The 21,820-nt window shown below is 41.3% G+C and overlaps 1 non-coding gene across 1 annotated transcript; it reads left to right on the top strand.

Moving 5' to 3' along the window:
• Positions 1-21,126: 21,126 nt before the first annotated feature.
• LOC143685442 (U2 spliceosomal RNA) lies at positions 21,127-21,317 on the top strand. The gene has a single exon (XR_013176666.1). It is a non-coding gene; the product is annotated as a U2 spliceosomal RNA (small nuclear RNA).
• The last annotated feature ends 503 nt before the right edge of the window (positions 21,318-21,820 follow it).

The following is a 21,820-nucleotide window of genomic DNA, read 5'->3' as shown; positions in this document are numbered from 1 at the left end:
TCTAACAGGGAATTTTAGATCCAACGGCAAGTTGAGAAAGGGAGCCAGTTCTGAGCAGAAGAAGCTTTAAACGAGCAGTCAAGTCCAGCCTTGCAGCTACAGCCTACTCTGCCTACAAATAAGGCCTGTGTAGGGAAGGTAAAGGTAGGTGGAAAAAATCCTTTTTAGGGCAATGGCTGTGGGCCTCGGACAAGTAGTATCCACACTATCTGGGTACTTGTTGGAAATGCACATTCTCAGGCCCCACCCCAGACCTGCTATATCAGGAATGATCAGTGTTAACAAGCCCTCCCGGTGACGTGATGCACACTGAAGTTTGAGAAACATATCAGGGAAATGGGATCAGGCCAGAGTCTAAGTAAGTTTAAGGCAGTGCAGGGACATAAAGTGTAGCAAAGGAATCCAGATACTGCAATCAGAAATACGAATCATGTTGAGTTTTCACATTTTCATATGAAAATATGAAGTTCTCCATCAGTAGACGCTGATCCAAATGAAAATAGAAACACAAATAAAAGTAGCAACTTGTACTTACTCAGTTCTTATTATGTACCAGGATGTTGCCTAAGTATTTTACAAAATTATTCCATTTATGCTACACAACAACACTAAAATGCAGCCATTTTGCAGATAAGGAAACTGATAAGAGGTTAAGTAACCTATAGATCAAGTTTCCATTTTCCACACAGCTAACAAGTCGCCAAATCCAATTCAAAGAAAGGCCTATGATTCCATATTTGCTGCATTTCACAGGATATCCTGACGCATACTCTCATTCCCCCTAGGAAAACATGTCCATTGCCCATAGGTTTTTCCATCAAAATACCGTAGCTCCCACATAAAGTGAGAAGAAAGGATGTGTACTCTCTGTCAAGTTTCCCATCAAACCACTTTTTAGTTTTGGGAAGAAACATCCGTCAGAGAATAAAGGACTTAGCGCCACCTAGTGGATAAATCTCCTCATTTATTTCAAAAGGCCTTTTAATGCAACGAGCACAGAAATGAAAACAGAACCTACTCTTGACAAATCACTACAAATATAGCAAACCCAGCTATTAGCAGAGACTTGTTTAGAAGCAAGCTCAGCTGTATTCCTCTTAGCTCAAGATTCTATCCTGTGAGTTGATGTGCTACAGCCCATTTCTGTAGGAACACAGGAAAGGACACAACTAGCTAGAAACCCCGTTAAATAGGAAGTTGCTTCTGCCTCTGGCACGTCCACCAAACCTCTTTGTGCACTGCTTTCCACAACTGTAAATGTGAAGAATGCCTTCTGACTTGTCTGGGTTGCTGGTAGGAATAGCAAAGAAGGCTTATGGCAATTCTTCTTAAGTATGACAGATCCAAGCATACATGTTAAGTCTTCATTGAATAAGACACAACTTTCATCTCTGCACATCCTTCTGAGAAGTACAAGAGGGCAGGTGAAGAAGTGGGACTCTGGAAAGTGAAGCAATTTGTCTCAGTTTGTTTAGTGATAGGAAGATCAAAATGACAGATTGTACCAGGCTTAATCTGACTCTTGATCTAGACCCTTCGAGAAATGAGGACATTTCCCCCGACACATGTTAGAGGTTGTCCAGAACTGTCCAGGGAAAATTTAAACTCCCCATGGTTCCGTAATCCTCAAGCAAGCAGATAAAACTCCAATCTACTTTTCCTAACCACTCAGAGCAGCAGTATTTTCCAAAGAGTAGGAAAGATTTTGTATATGGCAGTAGGGGTCTATGTTCTCTCAAACTCAGGAGACACTGAGTTAAACAAAACCAAGCCTGTCTACTGACATGCAGGGCTTTATAAGCTACTTAGATGATGAATCTCCAGCAGAAAGGTGCACTCCACACCATCTCATTCAGGTATTTGGCCAAGTCCTCTTTCTTTCTTGTTTTGGTGACACACCTGGTGGGACTGATGACCCCTGGGACACACATTAGGAAACTCTGACCCACTCTGACACAATCGGTGTGCTTATCTCAAACCCTGCCCTGTTAGCACACACGTTCAAATGATGCACCCCAAACCATTCAGGTGAGCATAATAACCTGGGTAAACAGTATTTAAAATAACCTTCTAAAAAAATAAGAAAAAGGTATTTTTGAGGAAAGCAAAATATGCATTGTAGCTTTCCAATGCAATTATGCATGGTTTGTTCTCTGATTAGCTCCCCTTGCCCAGGGAAGTGAGATCCGTTTCAGGACAATAGAGGATATTTTCTTACTCCATCTCGTCCTTTGCATGCTGTAGAGTCTGAGGTCCGTGGTCTGCATGCCCTGTTTTGCTCTCAGGGCCCGTCCTGCCTGCGGTGTCTGGCTGTCCCACTCAGCAATGAAGGATACACTCTGTGGCATTGCCATCATCTGGGAATTCAAGGAGAGAAAAGACACAGTCCCTGCTCCCAGGAGGTTAATTCTTATAGTTCCTGGGATAGCTCTTTTCTGCTAAGCTGCCGGATTTCACTTTCTGACTCTAAGAAATGAGGACCTTTAGTGGGGTTCTCCTTCCCTGCTGCACCCAAGGGGCCCTCTATTGACTCCACTCCTGATTTCTGGTTGGCTTCCCAGCATGCCTGCAACCGCCACCTCGGCCCCCACATTTCACTGAGCAGACCGGGGCCACCGCCAGAGCTGCAGTCAGTGGTTTCTGCTTGTGTTTTCCATAGCCTCTCCACTATATAGGCTGCTTTTTTCTGAGACATGACAAAAATGGCTTCCACTTTTCAAGTTTTGCAAGTAAGTCACTGAACCCAAAAAGAGAGAGAGACCCAGTCACTTGCATGCTCTCTGTTTTCTCTTCAGTTCCAGAAAGGCAGAAAACAAAGGAGCTGCTGTCCAGTCCCCCTTTTCCCTGCAAGGGCACTTGCCCTCTTATCGGGGTGGTACAGGGTGTGAGAGCATCCACCGAACCAGCCTAACTGCCTCTCGGGGCAGCCCTGCACTGCCTTTCCGCAGCTCAAGCAGCCTCAAATCAACTTGGAGCCTGCTGGGGAGAACCCCTTTCAGTAAGAGAGTTTATGCTTGTCCTTGCCGCTTTCCCTCTCCCCACCCGGACAGGATTATCTTTTATCACTCTAATTTGAGAAAAATGTGGCTTTCTCAAAATCACACCCAGGAGAGAGGGAAGGAAATTCTATTCTTCCTTTCCTCCCTTCTGGGCTGCAGGGTCCCATTTTCCCAGGGTTCAGAGGCCAGGCTGTGAATACAATTCTGGGCTGACCCAGGAACAAAACTACCATTTATAACCTCACTTTTAGGAGCAATGGCACTGCCTAGAGCGCAGATTCAGAAATGAGGTGAAAGCACGCCTATTCGATGATTGAGGGGATGCTTCTAAGGGCCACCCTACCTCCTGAGATATAAACCTTGGAAATGAAAGTTTATGAGCCAGGGACTTCTTTTCTTTTTTGTTTAGGCATTGATTGAATGATCCTCTAACCCCACTGAAAAGAAAAGATCAAAGTTTATCTGAAAGTAATCCTTGTTATACAAGCCTTCAAAGGTTAGCTGGGAAGAGGAGCAAACCATAGTTCCCAGGCCACAGGTGGCACAGAGCCAAAGACTGGGAAGGGGCAAAGACTGGTCTCTGACATAGTAGTGAGTTACTGCTATCTGCCTCCTCGGGTTTGGTCCGTGCCCTGTACCTCAGGGTAATAGGGAATTCCAGTTTAGCACCTTGCTTTAAAAGGGTGCTGACTCCTGCCTTAGATCATCTGGAAATCTCTAGTCTGAATCCCAAGGGAAAATTAGATATTGAAAACCTCAGATTTTTCTTCTCCTAACAGAGTATTTATTTTTTGTGGCTGTGTGTGTGTGTGTGTGTGACAAGAGCTCATTGTTTTGGAAAATATACTCCAAACTCTTCAACAAGGTTTTCAAGGCCCTGCATGACCTGACCCTTCCCATCAACCTCAAAGCCTCATGTCACCTCATTCTCCGTATCAACTACTCTGGTCCTTTTCCAGACCCTGTGAGGTGCCATGCTACTTCCTGCCTCAGGGCCTTTGCACAGCTGTTCCCTCTGCCTGGAATTGTCTCATTCCTGCACAATTGCTGTAGTCTCACTTCACCCAGTTAATGCCTACTCATCTATCAGTTGCCCAGCTCACATGTCACTTGCTTAAGGAATCCTTCCCTTACCCTTGACCTGGTTTGGGCTTCTCTCTGCCATTTATTTTCATGGCCCCTTTGCTTCTCCTTCACAGTACTTGCCACAATGAAAAAGAAGTAATTTATTGGATAATCAGCTGATTCATGTCCACCTCCCTCTCCCCACCCCACTAGCAGAATGAATTGTGCATAAGAGGCAGCTAATTATTATCAGTGAAATGATGAAAGGAAGGAATTACAAAGTTTAAAAACAAGTTTAGAATAACCCCAATGGGCCAGCCTATCCAGAACATCAGCTGGTTCCATCTCCCTACCCCATATTATTGACAGTCCCTTCCAACATGAAAAAGTTAGAATGGCCATAATCCAAATATCCCTAAAGAATAGGAGAAAGATCAAGATGATGGTGGAGTTGTACAGAGACGGTCTGGTTTAATAAATGAGGATAATTACTGAATCATTATATAGATATTTCTTTTAGTCTCCAGTATCTTAGAGCAGCTAGAAGTAAAAAAATAAAATTATGGAATTGTAACCCATACCAAACTCTGAAATCTGTTCTACAGCTAATTGTTGTGCTGTGCTTAGAAATGTATTGCTTTTTTGTATATATCTTATTTTTCAGAAAAATAAAGAAAAAAATCAGTTGTGATGATAAAAAATAAATTTATGCCTTCCAGCCTCCTACATTCTGGAGTAGTTAGAAGGAAAATCTGAGATGATGATATGGTAGCCCATGACAAACTCTGGGATCTGTCCTGTAACCACTTGTTGAAGAATGCTTTGAAAACTATTGCTTTTTTCTTTCTTTGCTTTGAATATATGTTATATTATACAATTTAAAAAGTTAAAAAAAATCTAGAAAGTGAAAAAAATAAATAACCCCCAGTTAAGTCTCAGCTTCTACAGAGAGGTGATACACCATGGAATCAAGAACACAAACTCTAGAGTCAGGCTGCCTGGCTTCTTGTCTCAGTACTGCCCTCTTGAAGCTGTGTGCATAGGCTCTCTCTTTCCCAGACTCCTTTTTTTTATAAAAAAGAACTGTTTGTACTATGTAACCTCCAGCTCTGCTTTATTGTTGTTAAGATTTTCAACTAGGTTATAGGCTACTTGAGGACATGGTCTGCTTGAACTAAACATATCTCTGCTATGCCTGAAAGAGTTCTATGTTCTCGGTGAAGGATTGTGGGATTTAACTTCATCCCTTTAACAAGAATGTTGATGAACAGTAGTCTTTCAGTAACCACTGGGTAGTTTCAGATTTTTCAATGAAGCTGATATCCATAGACTGGTCAGTTAAACTGTTTTGGCTTATGTCCGTTTCCTAGGCTACTGAAGCAAATACCATGCAATGATTCATGTATTCATGAATTTATTCATGAAATAAATTCAAGTGAGAATTTATTCACTTATGGTTTTGAGGTCAAGAAAATGTCCAAATCAAGGCATTACCAAGGTGATGCTTTCTTCCCAAAGAGTGGCTGCCACCGATTCTTGGCTCCCCTGCCATATGGCAAAGCACATGGTGGCATCTGCTGGTCTCTCCCTTCTCTCCTGGGTGTTTGTTAATTTCAACTTCTTGCTTCTGTGGCCTTCTCTTTCTGTGTCTCAATTTCATTCTCATATAAAAGCCTCCAGTAGTAGGATTAAGACCCATCCTGACTGAGATGGGACACATCTTAACTGAAGTCGCTTCATCAAAAGGACCTACTTACAGTAGGTTCACGCCCATAGAATGGATTAAATTTGAGAACATATTTTTCTGAGGTGCATATGCTTCAAACCACCACAGCCTATAACTATTATTTTCATTCCCAATGCAGGGCCTGCAAAATGTTCTTCAAGGGTTGGAGATCTGGAATTTTATTACAAAAATTATCTCAGAGTTTTTCTCATCTTTCTTTGCCTACTCTTTCTTTTGTTCCCCAAACACAGGTTCTTGGATCACTTAGGTCATCATAATTTCTTTCTGGGGGGAAGTCTCCAAAGTTTACATGACATGAAGTCATGCAGACATAAACACATATGTACATGTACGTTCACATATGTATATATATGAGTGCATGTACTTTCACCTTATTTTGCCCTGATAGCTTTATTTACTAAAAAGCCTCATCAATCTGTCGATAGACTTGCTCAATGCAAACTGAAGGCTCCAAATTCCTGACATTGCATCACTCAAATTTGGATATCTTCCTGAATTCTAATACCCACGCACCATCATGACCAATCGCAAATAACTGAAACACACAGTACGTGTGAAATAAGACAGAGAATAAGTGAAGCCCCACATCATTGTATTTCCTAATGGGTGTTTTCCTGCTTAGTCTTATGTTAAGAAGGTAGATCCAGAATGCTGAATATCTCTCTCACCAGCTACTACCCGAATGTCTCCCTAACTCTCACAAAGCATGTAGATATGTTCATTTATATAGAAATGCAGAGTGCCACATAATTAGATAACCAGAAAAGCAGAAACATAGGGTCGAGGGTGGCTCTGTGTGCCCAGCCAAGCTGATTAGCATGCCACTGTAGGATTGAATAGAAGGTGATCACCATGTCATCTTCATCACAGCTGGAAGGAATAGAGTGGCCACAAGTCTTTCTAGCTACCCATGACAGTTCAAACTTAAGGATGGGAATGAAGACTGGGCAGAATTTGTTAATCAAAATTTGCACAAGTCCAATTCGGCACTGATTTATTCGTCCCCTCCAATGAATGATGCCACCAGGTATTACTGCAAAATAAGAGTTACTTTTATTTGTTTCTATTTACCTGCCATTGATTTGAAATGATTTTGCTCACATTTCATGCGCAAGTTTGTGAGATAATTTATAACCTGAGATCTACAGAGTGACTCCATTTACTATTATTATAATCCTGTCATTCTTCCAAAGCTTCACTCTAGAATATTATGACAAAATAGCAAGGACATAATTTTCACACACATAAAAATTATTACCCTGCAGCTGTGCAAGTATTTCTTTCCCATCCTGAGGTCCACACCAATCAATTTTACTTGTGCATACTACACAAACAGAGTAATATTAATGCCAGTTGATATTTTTTCTTTTCTGAAATCTATTTAAGAGGTAAAGGCCTCAAAACCCTAAGCTTTGAGCCAAATATTCAGAACAGTTCTTCTGCAGAAACTTGGATGAAGTAATTAAGAAGCTGCTTAAGCAACCATTTGCCACAAACCAGATTGAGGGATTTGAAATATGTACAAATATTTTTAAATAACCCTCCAAAGGGGAAATTCATACTAATAAGTAAGGGCTGCTGCAGCGCCTGCTGCCAGCCTTGCATCCTGGGAGTAAAAATGAGTAAATATAAACAGGTTCCAGCATTTTTCATCTTCCCTAAGGTATCTAAAAGAAATACTCTGATTTTAACTGCTACAAATCTGGGGCAGAGCCTTTTCTAATAAGATTCTGTAATCTTCACAGCACAATCCTCTCTGTGTTAGAGCAATCCCAACAACTCATAATTCCCCAGCAGTTAGTGTGCCAGGGTGAACTTCTGAGTCTCAGATAACATTAAGGCTGTGGTTTATGCCCTGATTGATAACGTAGTCAAAGGAAGCAACCTGTCCCCAAAGAAAGCATCCAAAAAGCTTTGCATAGTGTTTACGATACAGATAACCTCCTGGCTGACATCTGTGGAGGGAAAGCTTTGATGAATGAACAAAGCTATAAGATCCTGTGCACCAAGACAGCTCGGGTGAATTTCTCGTATATCACTCTTTAGACAATTACAGCACTTTAGCCATTCTATTTGGTCACAAATGCTTAACTGATTTTTATAGCAATATGTTTTGAAGAGAGCATTTGATAAACATAATGAAAGCATTTTATGCTAAATCCCAGGGGACAGGCCAGAGAAATGCTGGTAAAAGATAATATTTCTCTGTTATATATCATATTAGGTCTTGTACTGTTACTGGAGCCTGAGTCTAATTGGAATGTTTAAGAGCTTCCCAGACCAATAAATCTTCTAAATCCTTGGTACTCAAAGTGTAGCCCTTGGACCGGCAGTGTTAACCACCCTGGGAACCATCTTAGAATGCGGAATCTCAGGTCCCACCCCAGATCTGCTAAAGCAGAATCTGCATTTTAACAAGATCCCCGGGTGTTTCCATGTGCATTCGAGTTCTAGAAGCACTGCTCTATTCCATCTTAGGGCAAAGCGTGGCCACAGGCCAAGCCCAGTAAGCAACACAAAGGTATGGGAAGCGGCCACCGAACTACCAGGTTCTTCTGTCTCTCTTTCCTCTAACATCCTTCCCATGCTAATTTAGCAATGACTGGCAGACTTGGATAGGACTTCAAATAGCTCAACTGGGCATTGGACTCTTTGTGAACTAGTAAACATACAGAGGGGTTCATGCCTCAAAGGGAAAGACAAAAAGGAAAAAGAAGGCACTTAAAGAGAATCGGTCCATGGTTTGTGCTGAAATTCCTTAAACTGAAACAATTGTTGTGTTATGTGGTGTGTGGTTTGTGCAGAACAAAACTCTGTATCCTGACATCTATTAGCTCCTCAGGGAACCCTTACTATATTTACAACTTTACTCTACCATAATTGAATCTACCATTCAATCCATTCCTGATGGGTTTCACTAGTTATTATTTACTCTATAAAAAGGCCAATATGAAATATTCAAAGCAAAGAGAAATAAAAGAAGAAGAAAGAATACATTCTTTTGGACTTTGACTTTCTGATGCACTTGTGAAGTTTGTGGTTATAGAGAATGCAAGGTTAGCCACCATGTATATCTTATTTAGAGATTAATCATGGCTTTGAGAGCCTTTTAACTGATTGAACTGAACATTAAATTTCTGAACTACCAAAGGCACTTCTCTAGACACTTTCAAAAGATCAATAACCAGTGTAAATAGAATGTGGGCTACCCACCCCCACTAAAAATCAAGGTGGAAGGCCATGTGCAAAATGGTAGGAGCTCAAATTAACTGGTCACCATGTAGTAGGGCTTTTGGGGAAAACCCCAAATAAGGGAACCTTCTGCTGAGGAGGGAGTCTTTAGCCTCCAAGTGGCAGGTTTCTGAAATGAGACTGTACTGGGTTGTTGTGTGCTTGGCTAAGGGACTGTTCAATTTGACTGTTTACTTGCAATTGCAAGAGACCCCAGAACTTATTAGCTTTTGGTGTTCTGCAGGAAATAAAAAATAATAGAACTGGGCTACTTCATTTATCAAGTCCTTTGGTCAGTCAAGAACAGCTCTGGGGTCCTATAACTTTTTTGCATTTGATCAGGCTAGAGTATGACAAGCTGGATGCCACACAGTGCTTCCATCAATGGGTAGAAATGTGAGTCATGAACGATAGGGCTCAAATTATGTCAAAACTATTGTGTTAACAGACAGAAGATCCTTCAGCCGAACTAGATCATAGTACCACTAGCGAAGACCGCAGATGAAATTCTGTTTGCTCTCTTTTTTGTCTTCTCCTCCAGCATCATTGTACTTGATGAAATTGAATAACAACATCTGTGATACACCTATATGGTGTTTACAAAGCACTGTTCCACGCATTATTTTATACAATACTCAGAACACCTGTGAGAAATGTGTGATCATTGCCATATTGTAGATAAAAGAATCAGATTCCCAGGGTTCTCCCCAAAATTCTCATGAGGAGCAGCTGAAAGAGAGCAAGGCAATGGCATACTTGGGAGAAGATATGTCAGCAGTTTCTTACTAATTCCACCAAAAGACATTTTAAAATGTGCAGAAAAATATATAGAGAAGAGAGTTATATATAAAGGAAAATTCAAGTCTTCATGTAGTGTCTTTCTAAGAGTAATACACCTGTAAAGAGTTTTATGTCCTGATCTTAGACTATAGCTCCAATACTCCACATATGGGAGTCCTATCTATCTTTCAGAATTCATTATAAATCCTTCCTCCTCCTTGAAGCCTCCCTTGCACACTCCAGCCACAAGTGAATACTCTTTCATTTGAACTTGGCTATCAGGAATTGCCTGAAAATGAGCCATCATATAATGCCTTCATGATGGTGAGTCATGCGAACAGCTTGCCTACTTCTTTGGATCACAGACCATGAACTGCAGAAGCTGTACCTTATGTGGAACCAAATAGCTGGGTGTGAAACTCATGGACTTTAAAGTCAGATATATCTAGATTCAAATCCCAGTGCCTCACCTCCATAGCCATAGAATCTTCCCTCAACTTCTCTGAGGCTCTTCAATACCATAATACCTCTAATTTACTTTAGGGTTCCTCAGTTTGTCAGCATGATAATATGTCAGTGCTAAATAGCTTAACTTTTAATTCTGTGTGTGGCTAGCTAATACACTCCAGAGCTGACTACTGCATTTCCTTTCCTTAATGATATGTTGATCTGCAACAGAACCCTTGCTGCTTTGCATACTAGATATCAAAAATGGTCATTTTTCCCTTGATGAAATTAGTATCCTTTCAATTAGTATGACAGATGTAAAAGTTGTCTCTTATTATTAAAATTACAGGAACTCGAGTTTTGTGACTTGATCAAAATTATTTACGGTCCTGCACATGTTTTCATGAAGAGAGTATAAAAATTCATTGAGGCATATACCCTCTATCCCTTGAGGCTCATGTCTGAGGCTTGATTACTAAATGGTTCTCTATTCAGCCATTGCTTTAAGGGGCTTTCTGACAACATGATGCTTCTAGAAGGCAATGGAGCCCTCTTTTCAGCCATGAGGGAGCCTTTCATAGGGTTGTGATCAGAGCTCAGAGAAGCCAGGACCTTCCTTGCCTGTTGATTCAGAGACATGAGAAGCCAAAAGCTGCCAGGTGGTAGTATTAACTTCCAGTTCATTGGAATCATTGCTGTGTCACCTAGTAGGAGCACTCCTCCTTTTGGAACAAAGACCTGTAGACCAACAGAGCTTAAGATTTCAAGTACAGGAAACAAAATTTTTTCTAGTGGATCACTAGCAGTGATAGTGAGTGGTGCCACACTCCCATTTTCACCCCATGATTCCTGGAATTGTGAATCTTGGCTATGGGAAAAACAGCACCATAAAGTGGACACTGATTCACAGCATACACAGCCTCCTGGAGAACATTGCCCCAGACCGGCATTGTCCCAATTATAGTTAGCATGATAACTGAGTCTTCAAAAGCCCATCCCACCATTCTATCAACCCAGCTGCATCTGGATGATGGGGAGCATAGTAAGACCAGAAAATTCCATGAGCATGTGCCCATTCCCACACTTTGTTTGTTGTGAATTGGGTTCCTTGGTCAAAGCAATACTGTGGAATACCATGATGGTGGATCAAGCATTCGGTAAGTCCATGGATGGTAGCTCTGGTGGTAGCATGGTGTGTAGTGAAGGCAAACCTATATCTAGAGTATTTTGTCTATACCACTAAGAGTAAATTGCTGTCCCTTCCTTCCATGATGGAAGTGGTCCATTGTAGTCCTGCTACCTGGTGGCAGCTTGATCACAGTGGGGAATAGTGCTATATTGGGGACTGAGTATGGATTTGCTGCTGGTAGGTTGGGCACTCAGCAGTCACCGTAGACAGGTTGGTCTTGATGAGTGGAAGTCCATGTTGCTAAGTCCATGCATAACCTCCATCCCTACCACCATAATCACATTGTTCATGAGTGCATTAGACAATGGCAGGAGTGACTGGGGATAGAGGATGAATTATATCCACAGAATGGGTCATTTTTTCCACTTGATTATTAAAATCTTCCTCTACTGAAATCACCTTCTAGTGAGCATTCACACGGGATACAAATACTTCATTTTTTTCTGCCCATTCAGAAAGGTCTATCCATGTACCTTTTCCCCAGACCTCTGTCATCAATTTTCCAAACATGCTCCTTCCAAATCCCTGACCATCCAGCCAAACTATTAGCAACAGCCCACAAGTCAGTATACAAACACAGCTCTGGCCAGTTCTTCCAAGCAGAATGAACAACCAGGTGCGTTATTCAAATTCCACCCACTGGAAGGATTTCCCCTCACCACTGTCCTTCAAGAACATTCCAGAAAGGGGGCTATAGTGCTACAGTTGTCCACTTTCAGATGATACCTGCATATGGTGCATAACTGTCTGTAAACCAAGCTTGAGTTTTCTCTACCTCGATCAATTGACTGTAAGGAGCTCCCCAAGAGGCCATAGCTCTGGTCTGGGAAAGAGAAGATAATGTGGAAGGTAATGTGAGGGCCATGGGCATTTGGACTACTTCTTCATGTAACTCACTTGTGCCTTCAGGACCTTCTCGAACCCTATCTCCTATATAACATTTCCACTTTTATGATGGAGTGCTGCTGTGCACACCCAACTTTATAACTTGGTCAGTCAGACAACACCCACCTCATGATAGGCAACTCGGGTGTCATGGTAACTGGGTGCACCATGGTTAAGCACTCAGTCTCTACTAAGGCCCAGAAGCAGATCAAAAGCTGTTTCTCAAAAGGAGAGTAGTTAGCTACAAGACATGGCAAGGCTTTATTCCAAAATCCTAAAGGCCTGCATTGTGATTCTCCTATGGGGCCTGCCAAAGTTTCCAGAGAGCATTTCTATTTGCCACTGATACTTTCAGCACCATTGAATCTGCTGGATCATATGGCCCAAGTGGCAGAGCAACTTGTACAGCAGTCTGGACCTGTCACAGAGCATTATCTTATTCTGGTCCCCACTCAAAACTAGCAGCTTTTCTGGTCACTTATCAAATGGGCCAGAGTAGCACACCAAAATGAGGAATATACTGTCTCCAAACACAAAGAGTCCAAAGAGATATTGTTCTAGTTTGCAAGCTGCTGGAATACAATATACCAGAAATGGAATGTCTTTTAAAAAGGGGAATTTAATAAGTTGCAAGTTTGCAGTTCTAAGGCTATGAAAATGTCCAAATTAAAGCAAGGCTATAGAAACGTCCAATCTAAGACATCCAAGGAAAGATACCTTGGTTCAAGAAGGCCAATGATGTTCAAGGTTTTTCTCTCAACTGGAAGGGCACATAGCAAACATAGTGACATCTGCTAGCTTTCTCTCCCGGTTTCTTGTTTCATGAAGCTCCCCCAGGGGTGCTTTCCTTCTTCATCTACAAAGGTTTCTGGCTGCCAAGGCTCTCATGTCCTCATGGCTCTGTATTTTTTCCAAAATGTTTCCTCTTTTAAAGGATTCCAGCAAAGGAATTAAGACCCACTTGGAATGAGCGGAGTCACATCTCCCTCTAATCAAAGATTAAAACAGGGTAAGTCACTTCTCTGTGGAGATAATCTAATCAAGCTTCCAACCTACAGTCCTGAATAGGGATTAAAAGAAATGGCTGCCTCCACAAGATGGGTCAGGATTAAAACATGGCTTTTCTAAGGCACATAATTCTTTCAAATTGGCACAGGTGTTGTGCCTCTTTTTTGGTCATAGAAGGGGCCAGATGCAACAGCTTATCCTTCACCTTGGAGGGATATCTTGATATGCTCCATACGCTGATCATCTAGAAATTTCACTGAAGTGGAAGGACCATGTATTTGTTGAATTTCTCTCCCATCCTCTGACACACAAATGCCTTACCGATAAATCTAGAGTAGTTGCTACTTCTTGCTCACTAGGTCCAATCAACATCTTATCAATATAATGGACCAGTGTGATGTCTTGTGGGAGGGAGAAATGATCAAGGTCCCTGTGGACAAGATTGTGACATAGGGCTGAAGGGTTTATATACTCCCGAGGCAGAACAGTGAAGGTATATTGCTGGCCTTGACAGCCGAATACAAATTATTTCTGGTGGTCCTTACTGATAGCTATGGAGATTTGCCAGATCAATAGCTGCATACCAGCTGCATCACAATAGGTGATGTGCTGTTTTGCTCAAGTGATGATACTACATCTGGAACAGCACTGCAATTGGAGTTACCACCTGGTTAAGTTTAACATAATCCACTGTCATCCTTTAGGACTCATCTGTTTTCCACCCAGGCCAAATAGGAGAGTTGAATGTGAGACTCACCACCCCTGCATCCTTCAGATCCTTAAGAGTGGCATTAATCCCTGCAATTCCTCCATGAATCTGATATTGCTTCTAATTTACTGTTTTGCTAGGTAAGGGCAGTTCTAGTGGGTTCTACTTGGCCTTTCCTACTATAATAGCCTTAACTTCACAAGTCAGGCAACATTTGTGGGGATTCTGCCAGCTGCTGAGTATGTTGATTCAAATTATGCATTCCAGAACTAAGAAAATAATCAAAGAATGGGTCCAGTGATCCACTTGGCCCATGTAAGATGATCCTGAACCAAAACTCCATTGATCACCTGACCTCCATAAGCCCTTACTCTGACTGGTAGACCAGAGTGACGTCTTAAGTCTCCTGGAATTAGTGTCACTTCCGATCCAGTGTCTAGTAATTCATGAAATAGCTGATCATTTCAATTTCCCCAATACATAGTTACCCTGGTAAAAGGCCATAGGTCTCCTTGGGGAAGGCTGGGAAGAAGGTTAACAATGTAATTTTTTGACCATATAACAGCATCCTTTCCCAAAGGGAACTGCCCTTCCCCTCACTTGAGGGGGTCTGGGTCTGTAAACTGTCTAAAGTCTGGAAATTGATTAAGGGACCATGACTCTCTGTTTTTATAATTCAGTTTAGACTTCTGTTCACTTGACCTAGAACTCTTCTGCTTATACAGTTCAAAAAAGAACTTAGGCGACTGTCCGTTTATTTTACTTCTAGGCACTCCATGATCTATTAACTAATGGGACAAGTCTCTGTGAGTCAGATTATTTTGATTGTTGCTTTGAGTCTGCTGTCCATTATGGTGGCCATGCCCACCATAATGTCTATGATGATTAACTGTCACCACATGGCTTCTGCCAACCCAGGGTCCAAACATCCCCACTGCGTTTAAAGATTCCAGCTCAGTGACAGCAGCCTCCACAGTAATATCTGACCTACAGAGAAGGGTGACTACAGAACACTTCAGAGACTATGGAGCTGGTCTCACAAATTTATTCCTCAAAGTCCTGGTTAAAGATGTGTCCTCTGGACACTGCTGTGGTACGTGAGCAGGTCTTCCATGATAAATCCACTCTACATCCCCATCTCTCCATGCCTTTGGACCCCCTCATCTCCATTATACTAAGGCACTTCTGGTATTTTGACCTCAGGTAATGTTGGCCACCTTTCCATCCTTGTTTCAGCCAACCACCCAAACAAATTGCTAACATCCCTTCTAACACCTCGACCTACAACACTGAATCCAGAACCTCTGTTTAGTGGGCCTATATCAATAAATTCAGCCTAATCTAACTTTATATTCCTTCCACCATTATCCCATAACTTACTATCCATTCCTACATTTATTTCCCTGATTTCTCTCTATACAGACTTTTGAAAACTCATGCAGTTCTTTTGGAGTATAGTATATCTCCTCATGGGTCATACTTTGTACCTCCACTTTTGGAGCCTGTTGGGACTTCAGTGTAGTGATAGGTCTGGAAGAAAAGGGTGTAGTGGAAGTGGGTCATGAAAAGAATTAAAAGTGTCTTTCAAGCCAAATACCTCCAGGAATTCTATTGCAGTTTCATCTCGTGAAACAGGATTAATCTCTCCAGACAGAGGAGTGGAGTTTATTTCCTCAGGGACAGTGGCTACAAGTTTAGCAGGGATTGAAGGGTTAATCTCTTTAGGTGGAAGTTGGATGGCAGACTCTTCAGGGTGAATTGGAGGCAGGGAAGCTGTTTCTTCAAGGTCAGGAAGCTCTTTCCTAAGGAAAGTCTGGAGATTTGTTTCCTCAGGGCAGCTGGAGGTGGGCAGCTGTTTCCTCAGGACAGACCATTTCTTGTCTATCTAGCAAAGACTCAGCAGAACCCAGGGTTACCATGTGTGCTGGTTTGAAACTGTGTGTACCCCAGAAAAGCCATGTCTTTTAATCCTCATTCAATATCGCTGGGTGGGATCTATTTTATTGTTTCCATAGAAAGGTGACCCACCCAATTGTGGGTGGTAACATCTGATTAGTTAGTTTCCATAGAAATGTGTCTCCACCCATTCAAGGTGGGGTTGTTTACTGGAGTTCTCTTAGAGGGAACCATTTTGAAAACAGCTTTAGTACCAACAAAGCCCAGAAAGTTGGATATATTTGGAGATGCAAAAGGAAAATGGCAGAGATCCCAGTGTTTCCCTGATACCTGGAGAGCACGGAGCTGAGAAAAAGGTGGTCTCCCCAATGTCCTTCAAGGTTGTATTTCTTACCCCAAGCATTAGGAGAAAGCTGGATGCATAGGCTCTTGAAAAGGGTGAGACTGCTTCCTTCTAAAGCCCCAAGGATAAATGACTCTCAGACTTTCAAATCTAATGCCGTTTGCCCTGCTGGTTTTAGGAACTGTTTGGGTCTGATGACCCCTGTTTTCCTTTCAGCTCCTCCCTATGAAAATGGGAATATGTAGCCTGTGACTGTTGCTCCTTTGTATATTGGCAGCAGATAACTTGTTCTGAGTTTTACAGGTCCAGAGCCAGAGGAGAATTTTGCCTTAGGACAGGCTATGCCTATAGCTGATTTTGAAAAGACTTGATAATGTTCCTGACTTTGTATTGTATTTGTATTTTTACTGTACTAGTTTAAGCCTTTGTGATATTATGATGGAATGAATGTATGTTTCATTTGGAAAGAACATGTCTTTTGGGGGTCTGTTTTAACTTATAAAAGCTGCCAGAATGTGATATACCAGAAACAGAACAGCTTTTAAAAAGGGGGATTTATTAAGCTTCATGTTCACAGTTCTGAGGCCACAAAAGTGTCCAAATTAAGGCAAGGCTTAAAAATTTCCAAATAAAGGCATCCAGGGAAAGATCCCTTTGCTCAAGAAGCCTGATTATATTTGGGTTCTCTCTCAGCTGGAAAAGCACATGGCGACATCTGCTAGCTTTCTCTTGAGGATTCTTCAGTGGTTTCCCCAGGACTCTCTGCCTGTTCTGTTGGCTCTGTTGGTTCTGGTGGCTTTAAAGCATTTTCCAAAATGGTACCCCCTTAATAGGGTTCCAATAAGCAACCCCACCTTGAATGGGTAGAGACACGTCTCCATGGAAACTAATAATATCTTTCTATGGATGGCCTTCATTTGGACATTTTCACAGCCTTAGAACTATAAATTAGCAACTTAATAAATTACCTTTTGAAAAGTTGTTCCATTTCTGGAATAGTGTATTCCAGAAGCCTAACAAGCTAAAACACCATATCCGCACTGCCATCATTTCAATCCATATGTCCCCATCCCAAGTTTCAGGATCCCATCCTTTTCCAATTAAAGACACCCTGCAAGGTTGAGAATTTGGTTTAAATTGTAAATCTGCTACTTTCACAATGCAACTCTGTGCCTGGTTTTCAGACATCTCAAGTCTGTGACCATAGGAAATTGGATTTTCCTTTAAGGCACACATAGAAACTTTTACGTCTTTCACTTGGCATTTAAGTTGTAGGTTTGAAGCTTTCAGCTCATCCTTTTCCCTCATGACTGTATCAAGCATATCTGAGATGGGAGAATGAGACCATTCAACCATCATTATACCTATTAACTCCACCAAACTCCATTAAGGTATCAAAAACACTCTCACCCAAAGCCTTGCCTCATATAAACACACAATTAGCAGAATTAATTATATTTTGTATATTTTGTCAAGTCATGTCATAGACCATCAGTGCCATCTTGATTAACAGAAATCGAGTCATTAGTGCTTTTGGGTCTAATCAGAGTAGAAAGCCAATTGTAAAAACACATTTTTAACAATTCTATTTCTCAAGAACCACTCCCGGAACCAAGCTGTATTAGTCGGGATTCACTAGAGAAACAGAACCAACAGGAGATATGTGTAAACATGAAATTTATAAAAGTGCATCACTGGGAATACAAGGGTAGTTCAGTGGTAGAATTCTCACCTGCCATGCAGGAGACCCAGGTTTGATTCCTGCCCCATGACTTCCCAAACAAACAAGCAAACAAACAAATGAAAAACCAAACAAACAACAATTCAGCAAAAGGTGCTGCAATAAGGGGATATTCACATGGGAAAAGAATGAAATGTGACCTCTGCCATACAGCATACAAAAAAAAAAAAGTGTATCATGCAACTGTGGGGATGTAAGGGCCCAATATCCATACTGCAGTTTGCGAGGCTGGCAACTCTGATACAGGGTCTCGATGAACTCCACAGGAGAGGCTGACTGGCTGAAGAAATAGTAAAAATTCTCTCTTCTCCCTTTAAAGTCTTTACTTAATTGTATCAACTCTAACTGACTGGATTCTCTCCTTTGTGGAAGGCACACTGTTAGTTGATAGTAGATGTAATCAGTCACAGATGCAGTCAACTGGCTGACGATTTAATCAACCTGCCTTTTGGTTTAACAAATAGCCACAAAATATCCTTGCAGTAATTGTGCTTGCCTGACCAGACAACTGGACAGCATCACCTGGCCAAGTTTGATGCCTGACATTAACCATCATGATGTATGTGTTAGCGTTTGATCTGAATTCTTCAGGGAATGCAAGTCTGCCAAGTCTACTTCTACCATTATCCTTCAAAAAAACCCCTAAAGTTTTCACAAAACCAGACAGGCATTGTCACTTTCTCTTCTGCACCCATCACCGAATCATTTGCCTTTCAGATGCATTGTGTAGATGCAACTGAGATAATGAATATAAACAGTTAGCAGCTCATCCAGCAGAGCCCATTCTCTCTTTCTGTTAGATAACTAGGTTACACTTTCCTTTCTCTCCCAAAGCATCCAATACCTTCTCTCTCTCTCTCCTCACTCTCAGCTAATGCACTTTATTCTTGTTCCACTGAGAAAATGGAAGCAGCAGAGATCCACCTCTGCCCATGCTACCACCATATTTACCACCCCAGTTGCATCTGACCACTTGGGATCTGGCTTCCATCTTGTTACTTTGGTGATGGGTTCATGGTCCCATCTAACACCAGGTCCTCTGTATGTTCCCCAGTTCCCCTCACCACTTATCTACACAAGTATATCACTCCAACTATGACCCTTCTCTTTTCTCAATCATCACATTTTTCCTTCCCTGCAGGATCAATCCCATCAACATGTAAGCATGCCAAAATTTCCCATGTTATAAGTCTGATTCAAATGAATAATAACAATAAACCCTCTCTTGATCTCACCTTTAATTCCAGCAACAGCTCCATTTTTCTGCTTTCATTTACATACAAATACTGAAAAGAATTATCTATACTTCTTGTCTCTAACTCCTTACCCCACGACCTTGAAGTTATTCAGTCAAACTTTTATTCTTAGCACTCCACTAGAAGGCTCTCATGAAGGTCATAAATGACATATCCAATGCTAAGTGGTTATTTCTAAGTCCTCAGGGTGTTAGAATTATCAGAACACTTGATATAATTGATTATTAGCTTTTTTTTGAGCTGCCATATTCACTTGGATTGGGCGTCACTACTCTCTCTCTAGGCTGCCTGTCTACCTCATTGGGCACCCCTTCTCTGTCTCCTTGGCTGGTTCTTTTTCATGTTCCTGGCCTTCACATGTTAGAGTAGGCAGGGCTCAGTGCTCACAACTCTTCCCTATCTTCACTCATTCTCTAGAGGATTTAGTCATATCTCATAACTTTGAATAGACATTGATATGTTGCTGGTCCTCCTGATTTAAATCTCAAGCCAGATATTCTTCTTTGGACTCTAGGCTCATTTTTTTTACCATTTGCCTTGATATCTACCTTTGGGGTATAATAAATACCTCAAACTTAGCATGCCTTAAAATCAAACTCCTCATCTTCCCTTCTATCTTGTATCAGTAACAGCAGCTCCATCCTGCCAGTTGCACAGGCCAAAAGACTTAGAGTCATCTTTGACATTTCTCCTCACACATCACATCCAATCCGTCAGCCAATCTTGTTGGCTCTTACTTCAGAATCCCAATTCTCTCCATCTTGATCACACTCTGTCATCAACTCTATATTAGGCTAAAACCCTTCAGCTAGTTTCTCTGCTCCCTGCTTGGCTCTTTAGAATCATTTCCATATACAGAAGGAAGATGATCTCATTAAAAGCTGAATCCAACTTTGTCTAACCTCTGTTCAAAAAGCGAAAGTTCCACCAATGGCCCATGAAACCCCACAGTCTGACCCTACTATTCCCTCATTTAGTTTCTCAGACATCATCCCCCTTCACTAGCCCCTCATTAATTACACTGACCCATTTTCCTCTGGCAGACCAAACACATTCTTATCTTAGCATCTTTCTGCTGGCTATTCCTTCTGCCTGAAAACGTCTTCCCTCAAATTTCTGGCTTTCTTCTTCACTTTCTCAATGAAGCCAGGCCCGTGATCAGTGAGGCCCTTTCTAAATCTTCTAATAAAGCAAAAATACCCCTCGGCATCCCCTTATCCTCAAACATCTTTATCATTATCTGACATACAATATCCTTACTCACTTATTGCTTCTGTCTCTCCACATTAGAATGTGAGCCTAATGAGGGCTTCCCTGCTGTATCCACTGAGGCTGAAAGTATGCCTGGTACATAGTAGAGGTTCAGTAAGTGTTTATTGGGTGAATGAGCAGCAACTACTTCATAACTTCCGTTGTTGTCATCATCGTCACCATTATCCCTCAATGCCCCAACCCAGGGCCTTCCCCAAGAGACGCGTGTGATGAATTGTTGCTGATGATAGGCATGTCATGAGTGAGCTTTGATAAACATAAATCTCTGCTTCCTTCTAAGTGCTCATAGATTTATAACCCCATGATTTAGACAGGAATTAGCCCAGAGTACATTTTACCACAATAAATGGTTTCCTTCTATCCACTTAACAGTTATTGAAGATGATGGTGATTATGGATGAGTTTTAAGGCAAATCAAGTACAGTACTGCACACTGAATATCACAAGGGGAAAAAAGTGGTTTTCTTTAGAAAAAAGTTGCAATAGTTGCTTTAACAGAAAAATTATAAAGCTAAATTTTAGCTCCAAAATATAATCCTCAAAATGTTATCTTTTTTTATCGCTTCTCAGCCTTTTGGCTAAGATCAAGTGTAGTATCTGTTCTTATCAGTTTAATATCTGATACATCCTCTATCCGAGGACAATATATTAAAGGGATTTTTGGAATTAGGAGATGGAACAGGAGCTTGCTCCGTCCACTCCAAGCATCGACCTGGTATTGCAGTACTTCCAAGAATGGTGCACCTCCTCCTCAATTGCAGTGTGAGCTGACAGACTTGATTTTATCTTGTTCTTCTACTTTGCTTCTTTTCTTTACCAGACCGGGATGTCCACAGCTCACTTCGTGTATTTCCCTCTGAGCTGCTTTTACGGTCATTTCTTCTTCGTCTCTTTCTTTCTTTTCTACTGATACGTCCTTTATTCGTGGCAATGGCCAACCAAGTTTCACGCAAGTGGTAAACAAATGCTAGGAAGTAAAAAAAAAAGCTATCTTTTTTTAGAATCATTAGCAAAACAATAAAGCACATAAACAGAATAGTTAATATATTCTTTGTTCTGACTCCTGTTTGACTGCCTCCTGACATACCACCCCAACATAAGGGATAATGCAACTGTTTGCAATTAATCAACAACTATTTTATTTCAAATTTATTGGGTCAAACCTCTTTTTTACCCAAATAACTTCCACATTCCACATTTTCAAAAATTTCTCTTAGTGAATTCTTCATGATCCCAAATAACTATAAACAAT

The sequence above is a fragment of the Tamandua tetradactyla genome, chromosome 5 (assembly GCF_023851605.1).
Source record: "Tamandua tetradactyla isolate mTamTet1 chromosome 5, mTamTet1.pri, whole genome shotgun sequence".
NCBI lineage: Eukaryota > Metazoa > Chordata > Mammalia > Pilosa > Myrmecophagidae > Tamandua > Tamandua tetradactyla.
Note: the sequence above shows the minus strand (reverse complement) of the source record. Positions and strands in the feature narration are given on the sequence as shown.